At 41.4% G+C, this 21657-nt stretch overlaps 1 long non-coding RNA gene across 1 annotated transcript; it reads right to left on the minus strand.

Moving 5' to 3' along the window:
* Nucleotides 1-4498: 4498 nt before the first annotated feature.
* Nucleotides 4499-19237, minus strand: LOC132664316 (uncharacterized). The gene is made up of 3 exons (XR_009603587.3): nucleotides 19140-19237; nucleotides 4690-4778; nucleotides 4499-4605 (listed from the first exon to the last, which is right to left on the minus strand). It is a non-coding gene; the product is annotated as an uncharacterized LOC132664316 (long non-coding RNA).
* Between the last annotated feature and the right edge of the window lie 2420 nt (nucleotides 19238-21657).

Raw genomic sequence — 21657 nt, forward strand, 5'->3', positions numbered from 1 at the left:
ATAATGGTAAATGCACAAAAAGTGGGGCTGTTACTCACAAAGCCTACAGTCAGAGCTTGGAGGAGCCCCAGTTCCTTGGCACTACTCCAGTGGTGCAATTTCTCCTCATCCACTTTCCCCCTCTCTGTCAAGTTCTTCTACTCACCACCTCCTTGCCTCTGGTTCTGATGCTTTTCTATCTGAGGAACTTTTTTTTCCTTTTTTGGGTTTCCATCTCAGGCTACTCTTCTACATTTTGTCCCATAACTGGAATGGCTTCTTAATTCCTTTTCTGCTTTGGCTTGAGTCACTCAGATGTATGGCACACACGATTGCTGACTAGCTGAAGGAATTAAAGGCAAACTTAGTTCATACTATACAGGTCACTGGCATTGATATTTTACTGTCCACAAGTCTTGGGACGTGTATATTGTGCTTTCTCTAAGCTAGGGGTTCTTGGACCAGTACCATCAGCATGACATGGAAAACTGTTAGAAATGCAAATTATTGGGTTCTGCCCCAGAAACTCTGAGGGTAGCTAGCTATTTGTGTTTTAACAAGCCCTCCAGGGGATTCTGATCCACATTAATGTTTGCGAAACACTGAAGAGACCCTCCATAAATCAGGACCTTGATTGTGAACCTCTGGGCTGCCTAGCTACTCCCTTCTTAGGGCTAGCCTTAGCCTGTGGCCAGGTGTTACTTACTTGCATTAGTTTGCATATTCTGATTGAGTAACCTTGTGCCAAAGGTCTTTGATAGCTCATGTGCTGTAAGCCCTTGGTATAGATCAAATGGCTTCTTAGAACTGAATTCTTGAGATTTATTTTATCTTATTTGAATTTAATTTAGGTTAATTTCGTCTTTTAAAAAATTATGTAGACTTTTTATTTAGCCCAATCTGTATAGCTTTCTTTTATTATATAGCCCACGTATCCATTTATCTCTTAAGGATCACCTTTATCTAGTATATTTGAGGTGTGTTATTGTTAGGGCTATTTGAAGACCAATCTTGGATGAAATCTTGTTTGAAGACTATTCCTGGATTAATAGGAATATGGGTTATATGGACTTAACAATTTATATGGATGGAGTGGACTAAAAACTGAAATAGGTTCAAGAAGAATGGGCCTCATCAGACTGTGAAATGTAAGAAAGATCATGTCTTACTTGCCTTTGAGTCCTCATCATTGAGTACCATAGCCATCAAATATTTATTGAGAGCCTACTGTCAGTAGGCATTAGGATTTGTGGCTACAGATGAAAAAGTGGATGTGGTTCCTGCCCTTAGAAAGTCTATAGTCTGTTGGTACTCAATGAATAAATCACGACTTAGTGGGAAACAGTATATCATGTGTTGTTAAATGAAACGAAGAGTGTATGAGATTTCTTGGACCCAGGAATTAATATTGGGGAGGGAGGAATATTATTTCACCTAATGAAAGAAATTGGGCTAATGCTTTAAAATAACTTGATAACATATATGAAGCCTAGTCTTAGTGTGAGCTTCTCAGAAGTCCTTACTGTTGGCAAAGATGAAAATAAGCTGTATTACTTAGCACCTCGGAGTAGCAGAAATAATGACAGTAGCAACAGAGACAGTCACAGCCAACTTTTGTTTCATGCTCCCCATGTGCCAGGGTGCCATGTGCTATGCAGCTCTGGTCCTATTAGACTTATGAACAGTGAACAGAGAAAAAAATCTGTGTTCTCCCAGCTCTGCCGCTGACTTGTAGTGGGAATCTGATAAATTGCTTTGATTCTCTGGCACTCAGTGTTTTGTTTTTAAAATGAGGGGATTAGATTAGATGTTGTCTGTGACATAAGTTTAAAAGCCCACTCTTTGTGTGTATTTTGTTAACAATTAGCGGAAATATTCAGTTCGAGATGTAGGTTTAAACCTCACCCATTTTTCTTGTATATAATGCTTTTTAGCACAGTGTGCGAAGCATGGATAATCTATGAAGCTGTAGCAAGTTCTGCCCATATACTAGGGCATGGTATAGTGTCCATAGAGGATAGTTCCTTAAATAGGGCCCTGAGTTAGGAACATATATGCGTGAGGATCTATACAACTGTCCTGTCCTTTTGGACTGAATTTACCAACAAAATTTTTGCTTATAAATAACAAAGTAATGCATATTGTTATTTAAAAAGTATGTCCATGATATCACATTATTTTGCTTATTAACAACTACAGAACTTATGCTAAATTTATGAGACGTGCAACAGAATGTTACAGCGTTCTTGAGCCACCACTGTTTTACAAATTTGGCATCTGCAGGCCTCAAAAAGCTGAAATGTTTTAAATTTATTTACACCCTGCAGTTTCCTTAGGGAACTGTTTTCCATAAGCTAATGAGGCGCTGGTGCAAGGCCTCTCTGTTATTCCTGGCAGGAACACTGAGACACATCGGCCTGCTGCCCTGCTTTTTTTCCTCAGTAGTCCAGTGCAAATAATAAATATGGGAAAATACATCATCCCTTTGAATGTGGGAGCCAAGCTGCAGGGCTGCCAAGGTTAAAACAAAGCAATTGCGAGCTTGGAGTCTGTTTGTGTCCTGTACCACATGTGCCCGCATTTTAGGGACACTGAACGTGGCCTTTATCATGTCAGATTACTTATTCTGAGCACATAGTCCTTTGGAATCTACTCCATAAAATAAGCCTTTCTGAAAACGTTTTGTTTTAGTGGATTCAATGCTACCCTGAGGTCAGGGAACTTGTCTTCTCGATTATGGGTTGAATAGAATTTATCAAGCCACCTTCAGGGTGCCCGGCTCTGTGTTTTGACAGCAGCAGTGAAAAGAGGTAGCAGGGTACATGAGTTCTTTAACAAACACTGAGGGTCAGCTGGACGGGTGTCAGTTTCAGGTTATGAGGGTTGCTCTTATCAAGGTCAATAACCCTCATATGTCCACCCAACTTACTGAGGAGTTCAACATGATGGAGGCCTGGATGCACCCTTGACACACGGTAGGTGCCCGATGAATCAGTGAATGAATTGAAGTCACTGCTTTGTTTCTAGTCTCCTATGAGGGCAATCTAGCTGGTATTTTAACATGGGGGTAAATTGGTATTAATGTTGGCAAAGCCCAAAGATTAAACAAATGGCTTAGGGGTACCTGGGTGGCTCAGTTGGTTAAGAGTCTGACTTTGGCTCAGGTCATGATCTCTCGATTTGTAAGTTTGAGTGTGCATCAGGCTCTGTGCTGACATCTCGCAGCCTGGAGCCTGCTTCAGATTCTGTCTGTCTGTCTGCCTGCCTGTCTGTCTGTCTGTCTTTCTCTGCTCCTCCCCAATTTGTGCTGTCTTTCTCTCAAAATAAACATTAGGAAGAAAAATGGGTTAAATGGTCTCATGGCCTTCCTAGCCTCCAGACTCAGCCCCTAATGCATGCAGACATTCCCACCTCCAGCTGTCCTCTGATATCACCCTTGTCCAGCTTAACTCCATATGGGCAATTAAATCCTACTGATTTAATTGGACGCATTCCCCCCCACCTTCTTTTCTGCTTTATTTTCTCTGCTTGTCACTCAGAGCTGGTTGAGGTCAATATGCATGTGTTTCCTGAGTTTGGGGAGGTAGTAAAGAGAAAACAAAATTCACATGGTGGCTCATAAGAAATGAAGGTCTCTTTAATAATTAGACTTGTTTCTGTATTTGCTCTAGTTCTTAGGTAGTCTTGGGTTTTGGGGGCAGAGGATGAACCTGATGATTTTGAAAGTCCTTTTCCAGTTCTGGGACTTAACTAGAACAACATTATTCTTGATGCTTAGGAGACCCTGGCACAACAGAGCTGATCCTCAACAAGGATATGGAGTGAGTGATGCTTTCTTGTGCCCATTCACCTCCTCCCCTGGTATCCACCCCTCTCCTCCTGCTCCCATCCCTTAACTCTTGATTGCTTTCCCCAGCTGTCTGATACATCCTTGGATTTTGCCTGTCCAAAAGCTGACTGTCCCTCAAGGTATTATTGGAGAACCAGAATCTTAGCTAATAAGGGCTCAAGGCAGTGCTAATGGAAAAAAGGTAGATCAGAAAAAGGGTGGATATGGGAGCTAAAGACTATGTTCAGGGTCATTGCAAAATAGCGTGCCTATGGCCTTTGGGTATATTTCTGGCACACTTTGGCCTCTTCTGTCTAATAAGACCTACCCTTATGTGTACTTCTCCATTGCTTTTCTGAGACCACAGATCTGAATGCTGGGAGTTTGTTTTAAAATTTTTTTAATTTTAATTTTATTTTTTAACGATTTTATTTATTTTTGAGAGAGACAGTATGGCCAGGGGAGGGGCAGAGAGAGAGGGAGACACCAAATCTGAAGCAGGCTCCAGGTTCTGGGCCGTCAGAACAGAGCCCGACACGAGGTTCAAACTCACAGACCATGAGATCATGATCTGAGCTGAAGTCGGACGCTTAACTGACTGAACCACCCAGGCGCCCCTCTTTTTTTTTGTTTGTTTGTTTATTTAGAGAGAGAGCAAGCACGTGAGGGCATGTGAATGGAAGAGTGGTGGGGGGGGGGAGAGAAAGAGAGGGAGAGAATCCCCAGCAGGCTCCATGTTGTCAGCACAGAACTGGACGTAGGGTTCCATCTCACGAACTATGAGATCATGACCTGAGCTGAAATCAAGTCTGACGCTCACCCAACTGAGCCCCCACAAGGGTCCCGGGAGTTGTTTCAATTCTGTTATGATTGACGCTTACCTGACTGAGTCATTCCCCTGCCCATGGGTTCCGGAAGTTGTTTCATTCTGCTGTGATTGGGATTAGTTTCTTCACACAGGTATATGGGCCTGGAGAGGAAATCGGGAAGTAAGGGCGCTGTAAGATTTTTTTTTTTTCTGGGGTGCTGGGTCCTTCACATATACTACCTCTATAATTGCATATTTAAGACAACCTTATGAAATGTATATTTTATCATTTTACGGACAAGGAAACCAAATTCTGAGAATTTAATTGCCTCAAATCACCTAGCAATTAGTAATTAAACCAATATGCACACCCATGCCGGTCCCCCCCCCCATCGTTTACTACACCATGTTACTTCATTCAGTCTGTCAGCCCTGTGAGTTGTCTGGACAATTGATTTTAATTCTTCACTGATCTTTTCAGGGTAGACTATTTGGCTGTGTCCCTAGAACCTCTTTTCAAATGGTAGGAAAGTTAGGAGCCTGGCTGTGGGTAAGGGCTGAGTGTTCTGCACTTGGACAGAACTCCTGGCCTTGCCCTCCCACAACTTCATACTCTCCCCTTTTCCTGCTCCCAATATAACTGAGAGAATATTAGTCTTCTGTAAATCTCCCATGTGTGGCTCTAGTAAGAGGAGCATCTTTCAAATGCCATGCTTTCCTTATTTGTATATATTTTTGTATATATGTCTGTATCCAGAACATAAAATCATGAGTTTGATGGAGACCTTCTGAAGCCTTTATACTCAGCATGACAGACATTTAGTAAAGATTTAATAAATGACTCCTTCAGTAAAGATTTAACAGATGATGCAGAGAGACAAAATTCTCATCACTCCTCTGTGTTTCAGGATGACACCTAGCTAATTCTTGCCTGAGCATGGGAGAAAATTCCATCCTCTGGAGGTTACTGTTTGTTAAAGCAAAGACCAATGGTGGACTGGAAGTGTCAGAGTATAGTGCTGATCAAGGTTCTCCTGAAGTTTTGTCACAGAGGAAGACTGTTGACAGATTGTCCCCACTTAACTTTGTGTCTCCCCATTTAGCATAGGTTGATAAAGTCTTAAAATGGAGACCCCTTCCAGAGGAGTTAAATCTACTGATGTTTCAGTATCATTTATTTCACTCATCTTAGTAATTATTAATCATTTTTAAAAGATTAAAACTGCTTTCAGTCTACCTGAGGTGATCTCTTTGAGGGAAATAGAACAGGGAATGGGATGGGGTACTGGCTTGGAGGACACAGAAATCCCCTGGGAAGATACCACTTTGGGGAGACCTTTTCTCCCCAGGAGGAGTACCTTGGGAAGGAGGTTGTGGGCAGCCGGAAGCAGCATGAGGTCACGTGGAGCTATGAGGAGAGAGAGTAGGAAAGGGAGGAAGAGGAAGACCGAGAACAGTGCCATTGCTCTGATAGTGAAGACAGACTTGCAAGGGAGGATTTCCTCCCATGACTGATGCCTAGACTAGAGCGAGACTTGTCAGTGAAATGACCATATTTGTCTGTGACTGTGAGTAATTGCTCTTGAAGAGGAGGTCCTCTGCTGCACATAAATGGTGCCAGCACCTAGGAGGTCTCAATGAACATAAAATTAACCTCGGTTCAAAGACACTTCAACCACATGGAACATAATTCACCAGAATTCCCAATTAACTGATCTGTTTGAGACAGTCTGCAATTAAGAGAAAGCAGCAGGAGAGAGCAAGCTGGCATCTAGGATTTATAGGGGCTGTTATAGGGACTAAGTTTTAGATCTAGCAAATTGCCTACAATGCCTGCATCTTGCTAATGAGAAATTACTTTGAGAATGAGAACTCTGGAGTCTTGCAAGATTCTCATTCACCAAAGTTAGATCTTCCAGTGAAGGTACAGCAGAAAGGTGATAAGACTGTTCTTTGAACCAACGCACCAGAACTTGCACACTCAGATGGGTTTTCCCACTAAGTCAAAGTAGTTGATGTAGGAATGTACACTACAGTTTTATCTAGGTAATCCATCCCCATAATCTTATCAGGGCCTGTGGTTCTTTCTTCTGAATATCCCTGGTGGATTCAAATTCTCTTCTGCCAGTGGGTGAGTTTGGTGAAAACCTCCCAGTGTCTATAGGTAACAAGTTTGGGGAAGAAGACAGCTGACCAAGCTCTATAAAATGATGTAATTTTGATACAAATGAATGTGTAGCTTTGACAGATGAAGTCATGGAGAGGTTTGTGGGTGTATCAATCACTGGTGCTGTGAATGCAGCCTGCTGCAGAACCCAGGGCCCCCCGCTGTGGTTCAGGAAGGGCACATTTCCAACAGAGCCCCTCCCACCCCCCCAAATCAATCCCTAGTTCTGACCAAGCACCACTGTTGTGGTGCCTGAGATAGCAGCCCAAACAGCAGTTGGCATGAGAACCTTTTCTGTGCATCTTTCAGAAGACTAATAACACAAAGGAAGGGGGTCTTAGACTGACACTGATGCCCATTCATGGCTCCTACAGGACCTGTGGGAAGGTGTTTCGTTTGCAGAGTAGTGAGAGTAATGACACATGGGCTTTGGGGTTTGCAGAACTGCATTTGAATTCTGAGACTAGGTGGCCCTTATAAGAATCATGAGAACCTGTTTTCCCATCTGTCATATGGTGATGATAACCTTAGAAAGTTATTAAAAGACTAAAAGAGAAGACAGAAAATTCCCAGCACATAGTAGGCTTTTCCTTTAGCTAACTCCCTTCTATCCATAATAGTTTTGCTCATACATGCCTTCCCTCAGGAAACCTTCTCTGATCTCTAAGTCTATAGACTGTCCATAGACACTATTCTTTACTGTACCTCTTAACACACTTCAAAACATTGTTTTCTAAGCTCCACACTTCGGTTTTGAGCAGTAAGACTGTGTTTACGTATCAGAATGCCTGACGCACAGTTGATTTTCCATATTCAATATTTGTTAAATGAAGTAAATGAATAAACAGTAGATAGTATTTGTTTCAGTCCTTTGATGGAAGGAAGAGGCTTACTGGTGTGGCAGAACAAGTCTGGACATAAGATTTTTATGGGTTCAACTTGGTGCTGCAAATAATGGGGTGCTGGGAATGGTCACCCAGATGAGGCAGCTCAGCATTGTTCACTTGACTCTACTGCCTCCTTTAGTTCTGGCCACAGCTAGTTTTGAACATGATTGCCCGCAACAGACAAGTCAAGAGGGGAAATGGTGTGTGTGTGTGTGTGTGTGTGTGTGTGTGTGTGTGTGTGTGAGAATTACAGGTATTGAAATACTCAATGCATGTGGTCAGTGGTTAGTTGATAGAAGGAAATCTAGATATTTTGTCTTGAGTCTTTAAAAACATGTTTTTTTAAAAAATGTTTGAGAGGGGTGAGCCGGGGAGGGACAGGGAGAGAAGGAGACAAAACTCGAAGCAGGGTCTAGGCTCTGCCCTGTCAGCACAGAGCCAGATGTGGTGCTTGAACCCATGAACTGTGAGCTCATGACCTGAGCTGGAGTTGAGCACTTACCTGACTGAGCCATCCAGGTGCCCTGAGTCTTTTTTAAATGTTTATTTTGAGAGAGAGTGCGAGCAGGGGAGGGTCAGAGAGAGAGGGAGAGAGGGAGGGAGAGAATCCCAAGTAGGCTCCATGCTGTCAATGCAGAGTCTAATGTGGGGTTCGATCTCACAAATTGAGATCATGATCTGAGCTGAAATCAAGAGTCAGACACCTAACTGACTGAGGCATCTAGGTGCTTCTCTTGAGTCTTTTTTCTAAAGGTTAATAGGTGGAGCTGTTTATTTCAGGCTTGATTCTACCCACTGGGTTGAAAGGGGTACAGTTGTTGGACTAACATGGGGTTTAAAGAATCTTGGGTTGGCCCTGGGCATGTACCAGAGATTCCAGAAATTTTGATCTGTGTTTATCAAATAGCAGTGTATGTGGGGAATGGACCTAGAGTCAAATGACCAGAGTTTATGTGACCTATCATCCTTGTGCTAGCTGATAATCTTTCTGACTGCCCAATCTGTCCCAGTTTGCTTATGTGTGAAGTGGGCCCAGGAGTACTGATTTTACAGGCTTGTTGCAAAGATGAAATTAGTGCTGTATCAAGGAAAGAAGTCCTGTATCACAGTGATCTCCAGTAGTTGCATAGGCTGAGCCCAGTGAGCACGCATGGGAACAATTTCTATTGTGGCAGGTACCAAGAAATTTGGCACCCCTCTGCTGTTCTTTTCTGTGATGAAATCAGCCATCAGGCTCTGGTTGGCTTATATGTAAATAGAAAAATAATACAACCAAAGTAAACAAAAATGGGAAATTGCATTTGTATAACTTAAAAATAGTTTATTTTTTAAAAATTCAAGTCATTTGTTTTCATTCAAGCCATTTCCTCTTGGTTTGAATGGATTATTGCTTTGTCGTTAATTGCGCTTTGCTTAGAGTCCTTCTCATTCTATTTCAAGACCAAATACTATTCTTTTGTTGACATAACCACTGACCTTATTAAAAGTTTGTCCAGATAAATCATGATTTTTAAGATAAGAGGGACACTAACACAAACATGGAATACTGGTCAGCACATGGAGGCTTGGAAAAGCCAGTGCTCTACAACTGGTTAATGGGGGCACATTTTAGCCCACGGTTCTGATTTGCCTTTTTCAATCCATTTGCAGCCTTGCTGGTAAATGGGGAGGAGCTGTGAGTTTATGTATAGATTTGCAGAGTGTTACATTTTTAAGAAATTTCCAAAGCATTTTGATTTAGACAAGCTTTTTGTTGGCTGAGAAGTCATATGATGCACCCAAAATACTTATGCAAAGCGTAGTGGTGTTGAGTGCCATTTTATTCCCATGAACTAGAAGTTCAGTACAAAAGGCCAGGATTGAGAAATGCAGTCTGACATTTTATATACTTACATATATCTCACTTAGGGCCAAGCCATTCCTGAAAGTTAGTTTAAATTTTCTGGGTATCTTTAGGGAGAGACAAAAGCCTCAAAACCTAAGAGATAGAGAGGCATCTCATTTGTGGGGCTATTCAGAATTTCCATTTCTTTATTATGTGTGGATGATGGAAAGCTCTTTAATGTTAGAAGTAAATAATGGCCTTTAAGGTAGAAGCACTCAGATTAGTGCCTTTAAATATTTTTATACATTTGTAAATGCAGCCAGATTATTTGATAATGCCTGTCTCTGTCTATTATCAGAGAACACTTGGAATGCTTTTGGCCTATTTTACAAAGTTTTGTTTCATAAGAGGAAGTCGATGTTTTAAAATATGATAACAAGGTTATGAAACTTCAGTTTCAGATGTAAAGAATGGTTGTTTGTGATGAAAACAGAGCATGGCCAAAGCAGAAAGGCTTTTTATTACTACCATCCAGGTTGACCTGCTTTAAGCAACAACAGATGAGTCTTTTGGATACTAGATAAGGTGGAGTGAGTTGTAATTGTATTAGTTATCTGCCCTTGTCTTAATTCATATTTACTTATTGCAAATGTAATTGTCTTATTTATCTGCATTTTCTCAGGGTACAAGGGTGGGAATTTGGGCACCCTTCCTACAGTCTTTCCTATTGACTCCCTACATTCTAGTCTTCTATGAGCACATGACTACATCATAGACATCTAGTACAGAGCCCCATTCTGCTAGGTAGCAGAAATAAACTGACCAGTTTACGAGTAGTCCATAACTTGAGTTACCACATCCTACAGATTTTTACTTTGCAGCATCTCTTGACTCTGCCCCCTTGTTTATTTCCATTTTCTATACCACTCTGCCAGCCCGGGCTCTGATCTACCATGACTGGACCAACTGCTCGTCTGTGTAATGCAGTTCACTCTCTACTGTGCTGTCAGGTTAATTTCCTAGTATGGCACTTTATTCCTACCACTTCCCTGCCTAAAACACTGCCATAGTTCTCATTGTCTGATGAAAAAGTGCCAATTTCTCAACCTGGCTTTTAAGCTGCTTCTAATATGACTCTATCCCTGGGGGGTGGCAGATGGGGGTGGGAAATAAAAACATTTGAGAACCTTCTCAGGACACTGATGGGTTCTGTGGACATAGTGACAAGGACAGGAAGTGCCTCAGTCATCATGGATATTCTGAGGGAGACATGTTAAATAGCTTATGACAAAATTATTTATTGACGGTTGTGTGATGTGCTTCAAAGGAGAAGCACCATGTTTGGAAAGTGTGTTACAGGAATGTGACGTGTCCGGAAAGGCTTGCTGAACTCTGAAAGATATCCTGAAGTATGAGCAAAAGTTAGATCAAGTGAGGTTGCAGGTGGTGGGAGTGGGGAAGGGGAGGGTGCTCACACAGGGGGAATAAGACCATTGGGAAGAAGAAGGTGCACGTGTGAGAAACTGAAAGGGGACTTTGTGGAGTAAGGAGGAAAGGGGCAAGAGGGCACAAGAGAGGAAAGCAGGCTCCATCTACAGGGCTTGGTAGGCCTGGGAAAGATTCCGAACTTTCCTCCATGGGCAATGGGAAACTGTGTAGGATGTGACTGACATAGGCAGGTCTGAGTTTTAAAAAGTTGCCTTATCTGTCATGGGAGAAAGTTCTGGAGGCAGCCCTGGGTGCATACAGAAGGAAGCTCTTGCAAAAGCCCAGGCAAGATACTACCGTTGGGGAGAAGTTAGATATGAGAAATATGTTTGAGGTGGATTGGATAGGATTTGGGAGCTGTTGGGACAGGCAGGTAAGGGAACAGCAGAATGGCTGTTGGGGTGGTGGCAACCATTCTCTAAGACAGGGAATACTGGAGGAAGATCAAATTTGGAGATAAATATTAGGACTTCGGTTCCTATTTTCTGTAAGATATTCAAATAGAGATTTTTAGTAAGCACATTGAAAGGTGGTGTTGTAGTGGTTAAAAGCATGGTCTGTGGACCCTGATTGACTCTTACCAGCTGTGAGACCTTGGAAAAGTTTCTCAATCTTTCTGTGCTCCCTGGTTTCTTCATCTGTAAAATGGGGATTATAATAACAGTATCTACCTTATAAGGTTCCTTTGAGGCCCAAAGGAGTTTAGCATGCATAAAGAACTTATTCTTTAAGCCTATTTATTTTGTATGTGTGAATGTGAGTGTACAAGCAGGGGGAGGGGCAGAGAGAAGGTGAGACAGAATCCCAAGCAGGCCTCACACCATCAGTGCAGAGCCCGATGCGAGGTATGAACTCACAAACTGTGAGATCATGACCTCAGCCAAGATCAAGAGTCGACTGAGCCACCCATGCACTCCAGCATGTATGAAGAACTTAGATTGGTGCCTGGCACAGAAATAGTACTATATTGATGTTGGTCACTGTTACTATTATAAAGAAGTCCGAAACTCAAAGAAATCTGGGCTGCTTCTATAAATTTGGGTCTTGTTTACAAATGGTAAGTGAAGCTGCATGTGGGATGAGGCCCTTTTGGGAGTGGGTATAGAGTAAGGAAGGAAGATGGCCTCACTCCAGGTTTTCAAGGAATCCAAGAGCAGACTGAAGATGATGAGTGAGTCACAGTGCCTGGGATGGAGTGGGATAAGAGAAGCAGAAGTTTGGGAGCAAAGGAAAGACAGTACTTTGAGGAGCGGGCAAGGGGGTGTCTTTCAGCAGTGTCAAATGCTGCTAAGACTGCTTGAATGCTAAGACTGAAAAAGCCCAACTGATAGGAAGTGATTGAAAACTTTTGTAAATTTTAGGTGGCATAGTAGAGATTGAAGACAACTTGGAGAGTGGGGAAAGAGGGAGACATTAGGTGGGAACAAATTATTTGAGGAGTTTGGCTTTTCAGGGAAGAAGATGTCAGCCAGGAGTACAGGCTACCTCTGGGACAAGTGTGGGGTAGTCAATAAGGACTAGCCGTGATGTATCTAAATCCCCTTTTGCATGCAGTGGAGAGTGCTGTAACTCCCTTGGTCATGGCCTTCAGTTGGATGCAGGAACTAACCTTGGAGGTCTCCTGCATTGGCTGAGTTTTGCAGTTATGGAAGTGGCCTGTGTTGGCCAGGCTTCTGTAGGATTCAGTGGTCTTGACTTCACCAGTGGGTGACAGAAATATCTTACCACCCAGGGAAGATGACACATGAGGGATTGGGAAACATGCAGCCAGGCTCTTTATGGAAAGTGAGCTAGAGCCTGACTCAGAAGGAAGCTGGCTTTCCCTGGCAGGCTGGGCTCAAATGCTTGTGTTGGAAAGAGCATTTTCTTCTTGTCTGATACAGATTTGGAGGAGACCCCAGATCAAAGTACCACTTTAACAAATGAATGTTCCATCACCTCAAGTGAGGAAACCTGGCAGAATAATCAGGTCCAAGTTGAAAATAGATGTTTTGTGGGAACATCTGCTTTTGGGAAAACTTTCCTCTAATGTCCCTCTCTGACTACAGAGTGTGAGCCTTTCATTGTAGCCTGCTGTGATTTGCTGACAACGGTTGGAATGTGGAGGTGAACTACCTCAGGTCATCTGGTTATGATGCCAGGCCGCTGGAGGGCTCCAGGCAGGCTGGATTCAGAACTGTGAAGTCATTGGATTTTGTAAGAGAAGGATTCACGGAGATTGATGGTACTCATTTTCCAGACTTTCTGCCCCCTGAACATTATACTTTTTGTGCAAGAAAGAAGCAAATAATAGGAAACCTAGTCAATTTACATTATGCATGGTAGTGTTGTTCTAAAAGATTCTATAAACACTGAATTAACAAATACTGAACTGTTCCTAGAAGAAATACAGGCTTAGACTGTGAGCGTCTGGTCACATTTTCTTCAGTGGTTAGTATATAACCTTGTTTTTTGTGCGCTTCTATTTAAATATACTTTATTATATTGTTGATTCGTTAACCCTGAACTCTTGGCCACAGCACTAGAACTCATGATGGAGTGAAGCTTATCTAAGATGTACTTTCTCTGTAGTGTTTATCATAGCATAGCTTTCTTGTGCTTAGGAGGAGTAGATAGAACTTCAGTACTATGGCGCCATTTTTAACACTGAAATCATCAAAAGGTACAAAACAAAAATTGTGACACGAAATATACCATGAAAAAGGATACTTCTATATAGTCTGAAGTCTGAAACAAGAAGGCAGGGTGTCCTACTGTTTGACCTCAGCTGGGGACGTGTGTGTCAGGCAGCTCAAAATCTCCCCCTACTCTGTGCATGTAGGAGTGGGAAAGCAGGATGAATATTGATATTGGGGTTACAAATTGTAGTGAGTAGACGAATTCATAAATATAGAATCCATGAAAAATGAGGCTCTGTTATATATTAGCCTTTTCAATTTTCATGGATGTCTCTAATTGTATAGTTCCATAGAAATTGATTATCCTAACCATTTAACACAGCTTCTTACACTGAGATTCTGTCATTGTCCTGAGGGTTAAAAACAAATCAGTCTAAATGTCTATACATTCTGTATCTAAAATGAAGCATAGGAGATACTCAGAAACATGGAAAGACACCGAAAGGTCCATCGTTAGACTCGTCCTTCTCATGGCTGCAAAGTGGCTGTGGCAGTTCTGAACATCCTATTCAGACACAACAAAAGAGAAACTATTTTTTCCCGTGTCTTCTATTGGTAAAAAACAAACAAACCCCTCTCTGAAACATTCTGAGAGATTCCCTCTCACTTGTCATTGGCTAGGAGTATGTCACAGGCCTAACCATTTATTGGAAAGGGTAATGAAATCGAGATAATGGACTTAAACCAAACCTAATCCACTGCCTGGTGCTGGGGATATACATCTTTCTGAAGCAACATGGCTGTTTAGAGAAGGTGATTTTGAACAAAATGGCTTGCTCAGAAGAGGAAAGTGAAATGAATTTGGGAAACAATTGTGTCTACCATATTTACTAATGAAAGAGTGTGTGCTAACATAAGAGAAAAATGTTAATCTCAAAGTAAGTTTGTGTTTTACTTTGTTAGAGTTCCTATTACTTCTAGTAGGCTGCTAGGGCAATTACACAGTACCCTTCTGGATACTTTTCCTCTGAGGGAATCTTAAGAGGTTCATTCTTTCTACAGGCACATATAAAAGAAGCTTTCATTAAAACTATTGAGGAAAAAACTGTGAGCAAGACTTTGTGAGACTTAATCTTGTTATGGTAGAATAAAGGGGAGTCGGATTCTTTGCTACTACTCCTTTTGAGAGATGGAATCTAATTGCTCACCCCTTGAGTTGGGCTGTTACTCCTGGGTTGCCTAATCAAAAAGAATGTAGACCCAGACGTCTTTGAATATTCAGTCTTGAGATACAGCTGCTATGTTATGAGGAAGTCCAAGTATCCCATGAAGAGGCAGGCCCCTGTGAAGAAGAACCAAAGTCCCAGATGACAGCCCGGGTGGAGCTCCCAGATGATAGCCAGCATCAACTTAGCACACAGGTGAGTGTATCATCTTGGAAGTCAGTCTTCCAGCTCCAGATGAACCTCCCCCGCTGAAGCTGCATGGAGCCGAGATGAACCATCTCTACTCCATGAGAGCTCTACCCTAACTAGATTTATGAGCAAGATAAATGACTGTTTTTGTTTTAAGCCACTCTAGTTTTGGGTTGTTATTAGACAATATACAACCAGAACACTTAAGAGAAAGCAAAATAGATTCAAGATACTGATAATTCTAGCTGGATGCTTCAGAAATGGATAGGCTTTTAATTAGACTCTTAATCATCCTATCTTGACTGTGGTGCTCCGAAATGCTTATTGAGTGGATGAATGAATGGTCATTTCATCCTTGCTCTCTTCAGAATAGGGAATAAAAAGAAATTTTTGGCAGTTCTTTTCTAGGAATATGACTTAAAACTTCAGTCCTTTCTGTTTCTTTGGAACATCCAGAAGAATCCTAGAATCAAAGAGCTGAAAAGAGCATGTGTGATTTGTCACCCTGCCCTGGGGTTACATGGCACTTCATTCATATGCTTTCCAAGTTGGTTTTATTGCCTCTTTAACTTTTCTCTTGAAAATCTCAAGAGAAGAAAAGCATCAACCTCAGTTTTGTGACCAGTGAGTCATTAATATTATTCAAGAAAGTGGAGAAAAGAAACCTATCCCTTTAATTTATAATAAAAAAGTATTTATTTATATTTTCTTAACTGTACTTCCACATTTTGTGTAGTGAAGTACACTGCATCTTTGAATGTTTTCCCAACAGATGAGAGAATTCCCTTTTTTCCCCCCCAAAGAATTATTTACAGCTGTCCATAGAGCAGAGCCCAGAACCTTAGAGAATGGTGGTCTACCTCAGTGGCCTACCTCAGTGGCCAGTGGATGCCGGATCTCTCTAATGGGGACATTGCCTTGAGTGACTGGGCTTTCAGGCACCATAGAAACAAATTCTAGGGTTAAGTTTGCTTCCATCCTGGGCATTGCTTTTGAGTGCTTGTGCTTATAGTGCATACTGTGGAGATTCCTGGATTCTTCAGATGAATCTTGTATATGGAGGACATGTTTTTTTTTTTTATTTTTTATTTTTTTTTATTTTTTTTTAATTTTTTTTTTTCAACGTTTTTTATTTATTTTTGGGACAGAGAGAGACAGAGCATGAATGGGGGAGGGGCAGAGAGAGAGGGAGACACAGAATCGGAAACAGGCTCCAGGCTCCGAGCCATCGGCCCAGAGCCCGACGCGGGGCTCGAACTCACGGACTGCGAGATCGTGACCTGGCTGAAGTCGGACGCTTAACCGACTGCGCCACCCAGGCGCCCCTATGGAGGACATGTTTAAGAGGAAGGTTATGACCAGTAAAGTCCTTGCTTACAAAGCTGTTTCAGTCTGTTAAATTATGTCTTCAGTTTTAATATCTGCCTCAAGGAGGCAGTTTGATACTATTGTGAATAGCTAAGAGTTGAGAAAGAGCTGGTAATTCACACAAATTGGCTCTGTGAATTTTTCTAGTTGTGCAACTCATGTTCTCTACTGAATGTGAAAAAAGAAGCTGGGGTATGTGTTTTGCTAAATTCTAAGAGCAACACCTTTGTGGGACAGAGTAAACTGGAGAATTGCCTCTTAAAGGCCAGTATGAAAACCCCATTGCTGTAAGGCAGCGTTTTCAAAGGGCAGCCTGCAAACCATTTTTACCAGAGTTAACTAGTGTGGTGTGTGTACTATTCAAATACCTGAGCCTTACTGTAAACATAGTGCATCTGAAGGGGGCTGGGGCAGGATTCTGCTTTTCTAATTAAGCTTTTCCTGTTATTTAAAAGGTCCTGACACCTGCTGTCTCTGCAGGAAGACAACCATTTCAGAGGCATGTCTTCCTCTGTGGTTTGTGAACAACCATCTCAGAGATAAAAAGAGCTTTAGGAGACACTGAGAGATGAGTATTTCACATTCCACTGTCCCCAAATGATTGTCAGGAAGTGGAACTTAGACTGTGGTCTTTGGGACTCCATAAGTGGTTCTGAACAGGAATCTTTAAACTCGTGATAAACCATTTTCTACTTTAGATTTCTACCATTGATGTTCTTATGCAGAAGGACCATTCAGTAGAGCTTTGGAGCATTTGTTAAAAATACTACATTATCAAGATCTTGCTTAACCTAACAGCGAGAAATCAAAGGGGATGGACATTTGCCTGTTTAAAAGAATACTTTGACACTTTAGAAGTTGGGGTTAGAATATTTTGTTCCTTATGATGCAATGAAAACTTTTGGTCACAAAAACATTGTATTAAATTGTTACAAAGTGGTTCCAGTAAATCACACCTCCCTGAATTGAACCTGGGCTGGTCTAATGAATTGTTGGGCCAATAATACTTGGTGGAAGAAACATTGTACAAGTTCTGGGACAGAGTCAGCTTTAATACTCTTGTGGTTGTCATGTAAAGAAACTTAGGCTAGCCTTTTTAAGGATGAGAGGAGCTGGGGAGGAAGATTCCCTGGTGGATAAATGACTATGAGCTGTCATAGGTGAGGTGCCAGAGCTGTGAGTAGAGCCATCTTGGATTCTCTAGTCTCAGTTTGCCAACCGGCTGAAAATACATGAATGAACCCAGAGAACTCATGGAGCAGACAGAGACAATCTACCCAGCTGAGCCCAGCCCAAATTATAGAATTACGAACAAATAAATTTTAGGTCACCAAGTTTGGGAATGATTAGTTACATAGCACTAGGTAATTGTTAACAAACATGGTTGGAGACATGTGTCCTTTGAGTCACATGACACCTGGGCAGGCCATTTAGAAGGAACAATTATGGAAACAGCTGCAGATGATGACACTCTAGTTGGGTTATGGATACTTACATTTTCTCTGAGGGATTGCAGCACCATATCTTGTGCATACTTCTACTTGGCACCAATGGTATAATATTTGTTTCTCTGCCTATCCCCCTAAAATGTGAGTTCCTTGTAAAAGGGGTCATATTTCAGTCATTCTGTAGCTCTAGTGCCTAACAGTGTTTACATTATAGAGGTTACTCAAGAAATGTTTGTTTAAAAAAATATTTAAAAAACCTAAATGAAGTGCTACTGTGTTATCAAGGAGTAGGAAGGAAACGGTGTACTCTTCAATGAGCCAGTAACGAGTATTCTAGGGAAACCAAAAATGGCTTATTTTCTTCTTTGAGTTTCACGGTTTATATATCCTTTCTATTTCCTTTCCTGGATGCTTGGTGCTTCCTACATTAATCCTTCACTTTGTGGTAAATACTATTGCTACCTAGAAAAAGAAAATAGAACTTCATTGTTCGATTTTCTATCCCATGATTTAATTCCATCAATTTAACTGGCTGGTATGAAAAGACAATTTCATTTATGCCTATAGTTGGGAAAATACAATGGAGCTTTAAATGTTTGTGGTGACAGTATCTTAAAAGGTCACACAATGTTGACATCAGTTTTGAAAACTGTTACATACATGTGAGTGTGTTTGTGGCTGCTCAGGGTATGTCTCTGAGTGTATTACTAAGAGTCTTATTCTGTTTCTCTCCCCCTGTTTCCTCTTACCCTTGTTTTTGTCTGTCTTTTGATTTTCTATCTTTATAAACACTTGTTGTCTGTCTTATTTAGCATTAAAATCAAACTGCAGCACATACTTTTCTAATTATATTATACACCATTTGTATTTTTTACTCTTAATCTAAGAATCAAATAGAACATTTGACTGTCTTTCTTGCAACACCCCTAATTACGAGGAAGGCTTATATAACTTATGTCACTGATTATTTTTCTGTGAGTAGTGGCCCTCCATATTAGAAAATATCCTCTCTATTGGAAGAGATATGGGTTATGACACTTTTATGGGCCTGTTTCCTCTTTCCAAACATATTTAACATGAGTAAATGGGCAAAGAGGAATGAAGTCTGGCTCAAACCTACTTATAAGTGCTCAGAGTACTTCCTTGTCTCTGTTCAGAGACAGGATCCCAGCTGGAATGGAAGCCCTGTTGACAGTCAGGCTTGACATTAGTGGCCTTTTCTGAAAACCAATCAGATCATCAGAGGTTGCTTTCCAACCTCCCTCTTGAGCTATTTAATGTTTAGAACAGAGTCTTACTACCCCTACCTGGCCCCGCCTCCACCTGGGAAAAGACAGAGTAGGAGTTACTGTGATTCTTCTGTCCATAATGAATCTGCCTGGTTTTCTGTCTCTTCTTTCTTGTGAACTCCATCAATGCAGAATCCCTGGTTCTTTCTTGGATTCCTAACTCTGAGGTCATAATTTCTAAACTCTACATGCCACACAAGTATGGTAGAGACTGCTGCTGTCCACCAAGAGTCCATTCTTTCCTTCTATCCCCAGTCTCACTAACAGTTATATGTATTTATGTAACTGAATTCTTGCCAGTGGAATGTGTGTGAATATGGTATAGACCCATTTGGGCTGGCCATAACCTTCCATGTTTGTTCCTCTGTTCTTTCTCTGTTCTGCACAACTGGAATGACAATACCCAGGATGACCTTGGAAACATGGTGAAGATGACAGAGCTGCTGTCAGCTTTGGTCCATGAATACCTACATGGAACAGACCTCCCTCCTTCAGTCTGGAACCACTCTAGATTGTTCTGTGAATGAAAAATTAACTCTTTTGGGATTGAGGCTTTGCATTTTGGGTATTCAGCATTTAGCTTACCCTAATAAACCAAGATAATCTAACAACTGTGCAAGTGTTCAGTGAACAAATTCAACCTAAGACATTGATACATTGTAAGTGGCTTATAGTGGAAAGAACTCTATGGTGAGCATTCCAGAGCAAATTGTGTGTGTGTGTGTGTGTGTGTGTGTGTGTGTGTGTGTGTATTTCAAGTGGAAAGCAAATCTGCTTCTGACATAATCAAGGTATCAGTTAGCTTATGCTGTTGAACAAACCACCCCAAAAGTAAGGACTTAATAACACTTTTTAAAAATTTATTTAAATTTTAGTTAACATACAGTGAAATATTGGTGTCAGGAGTAGACTTCAGTGATTCATTCGTCACTTACACACAACACTCAGTGCTCATCACAAATGCCCTCCTTAATACCCATCACCCATCTAACCCATCCCCCACCCCCTTCCTCCATCAAATCTCTGTTTGTTCCCTCTCATTGAGTCTCTTGTGGTTTGTTTCCCTCTTCTCTCCATCCCCCTTTCCATAGGTTCATCTGTTCTGTTTCTTAAATTCCACATATATGTGAAATCATATGGTATTTGTCTTTTTCTGGTTGACTTATTTCATTTAGCATAATACATTCTAGCTCCAGCTGCATCATTGCAAATGGCAAGATTTTATTCTTTTTGATGGCTGTGTAATATTCCATTGTGTGTGTGTGTGTGTATGTGTGTATACTGAAAACATAACGTGTGTGTATGCACACACATGTGTACACACACACACACACACACCCACTTCTTTATCCATTCATCAGTCAATGAACATTTGGGCTCTCTCCATAGTTTGGCAATTGTCAATAATGCTATAAACAATGGGGTCCATGTACCTGTTTGAATCTGTATTTTTGTATCCTTTGGGTAAACACCTAATAGTTCAATTGCTGGATCATAGGGTAGTTCTATTTTTAGTCTCTTGAGGACTCTCCATACTGTTTTTCAGAGTGGCTGTACCAGTTTGCATTCCTACCAACAAGGCAAGAGGGTTCCCCTCTCTCTGCATCTTTGCCAACACCTGTTGTTTCTTGTGTTGTTGATTTTAGCCATTCTGACAGGTATGAGGTGGGGTATCTCATTGTGGTTTTGATTTGTATTTCCCTGATGATGAGCAATGTTCAGTGTCTTCTCATGTGTCTGTTAGCCATCTGGATGTCTTCTTTGGAAAAGTGTATATGTCTTCTGCCCATTTCTTAACTGGGTTATTTGTTTTTTGGATGTTGAGTTTGAGAAGTTGTTTCTAGATTTTGGATACTAACCCTTTATCAGATGTGTTATTTGCAAATATCTTCTCCCATTCCATAGGCTGCCTTTTAGTTGTATTGATTGTTTCCTTTGCTGTGTAGAAGCTTTTTATCTTGATGAAAGGACTTAATAAAATTTGAATTAATAACTGATACTATTCACTCACTGTTCTGTTGAGTGACAGATAGTTCTTCTGGTCTTGCCTGGGCTCACTCACACGCCCTCAGGTCAGCAGGAAGCTTGCCTGGGGCTGAATGGTCTAGGATGGCCTCATGGCTGGGGTACATTGGTGGTTCTCCAGCAGGCTAGTTGGGACACGTTCACATAATCTCAAGGTTCTGAGTGTAGCAAGAGAGAGCAAGTGTCACAGCATGAGCATGTTTCAAGCCTTTTCTTGTATCATATTTGCTAATGTCCCAAATGGCTAAGGCAAGTGACATGACCAACCTCAGGTTCAGGGAGTGGAGAAATGGGTTCTTCTGGATGTGGGATTGATGGGAGGAGGTACAAAATATTGTGGCCTTTTGGGGGGAAATTTATCATACAGAGTCATGAAAGGAAAGTGCCACAATGCTAAGCAACCTCATGGAAGGCGGAAGAGCACTGATGGGATCAAGGAGGCTGGTCCCCTACCTCAGAAAAGTCACCCACCTCTTCTTCCCATCCTAGATGCAGGAATGGAAGCACGGAA

The sequence above is a fragment of the Panthera onca genome, chromosome F2 (assembly GCF_046562875.1).
Source record: "Panthera onca isolate mPanOnc1 chromosome F2, mPanOnc1 haplotype 2, whole genome shotgun sequence".
Classification (NCBI taxonomy): domain Eukaryota; kingdom Metazoa; phylum Chordata; class Mammalia; order Carnivora; family Felidae; genus Panthera; species Panthera onca.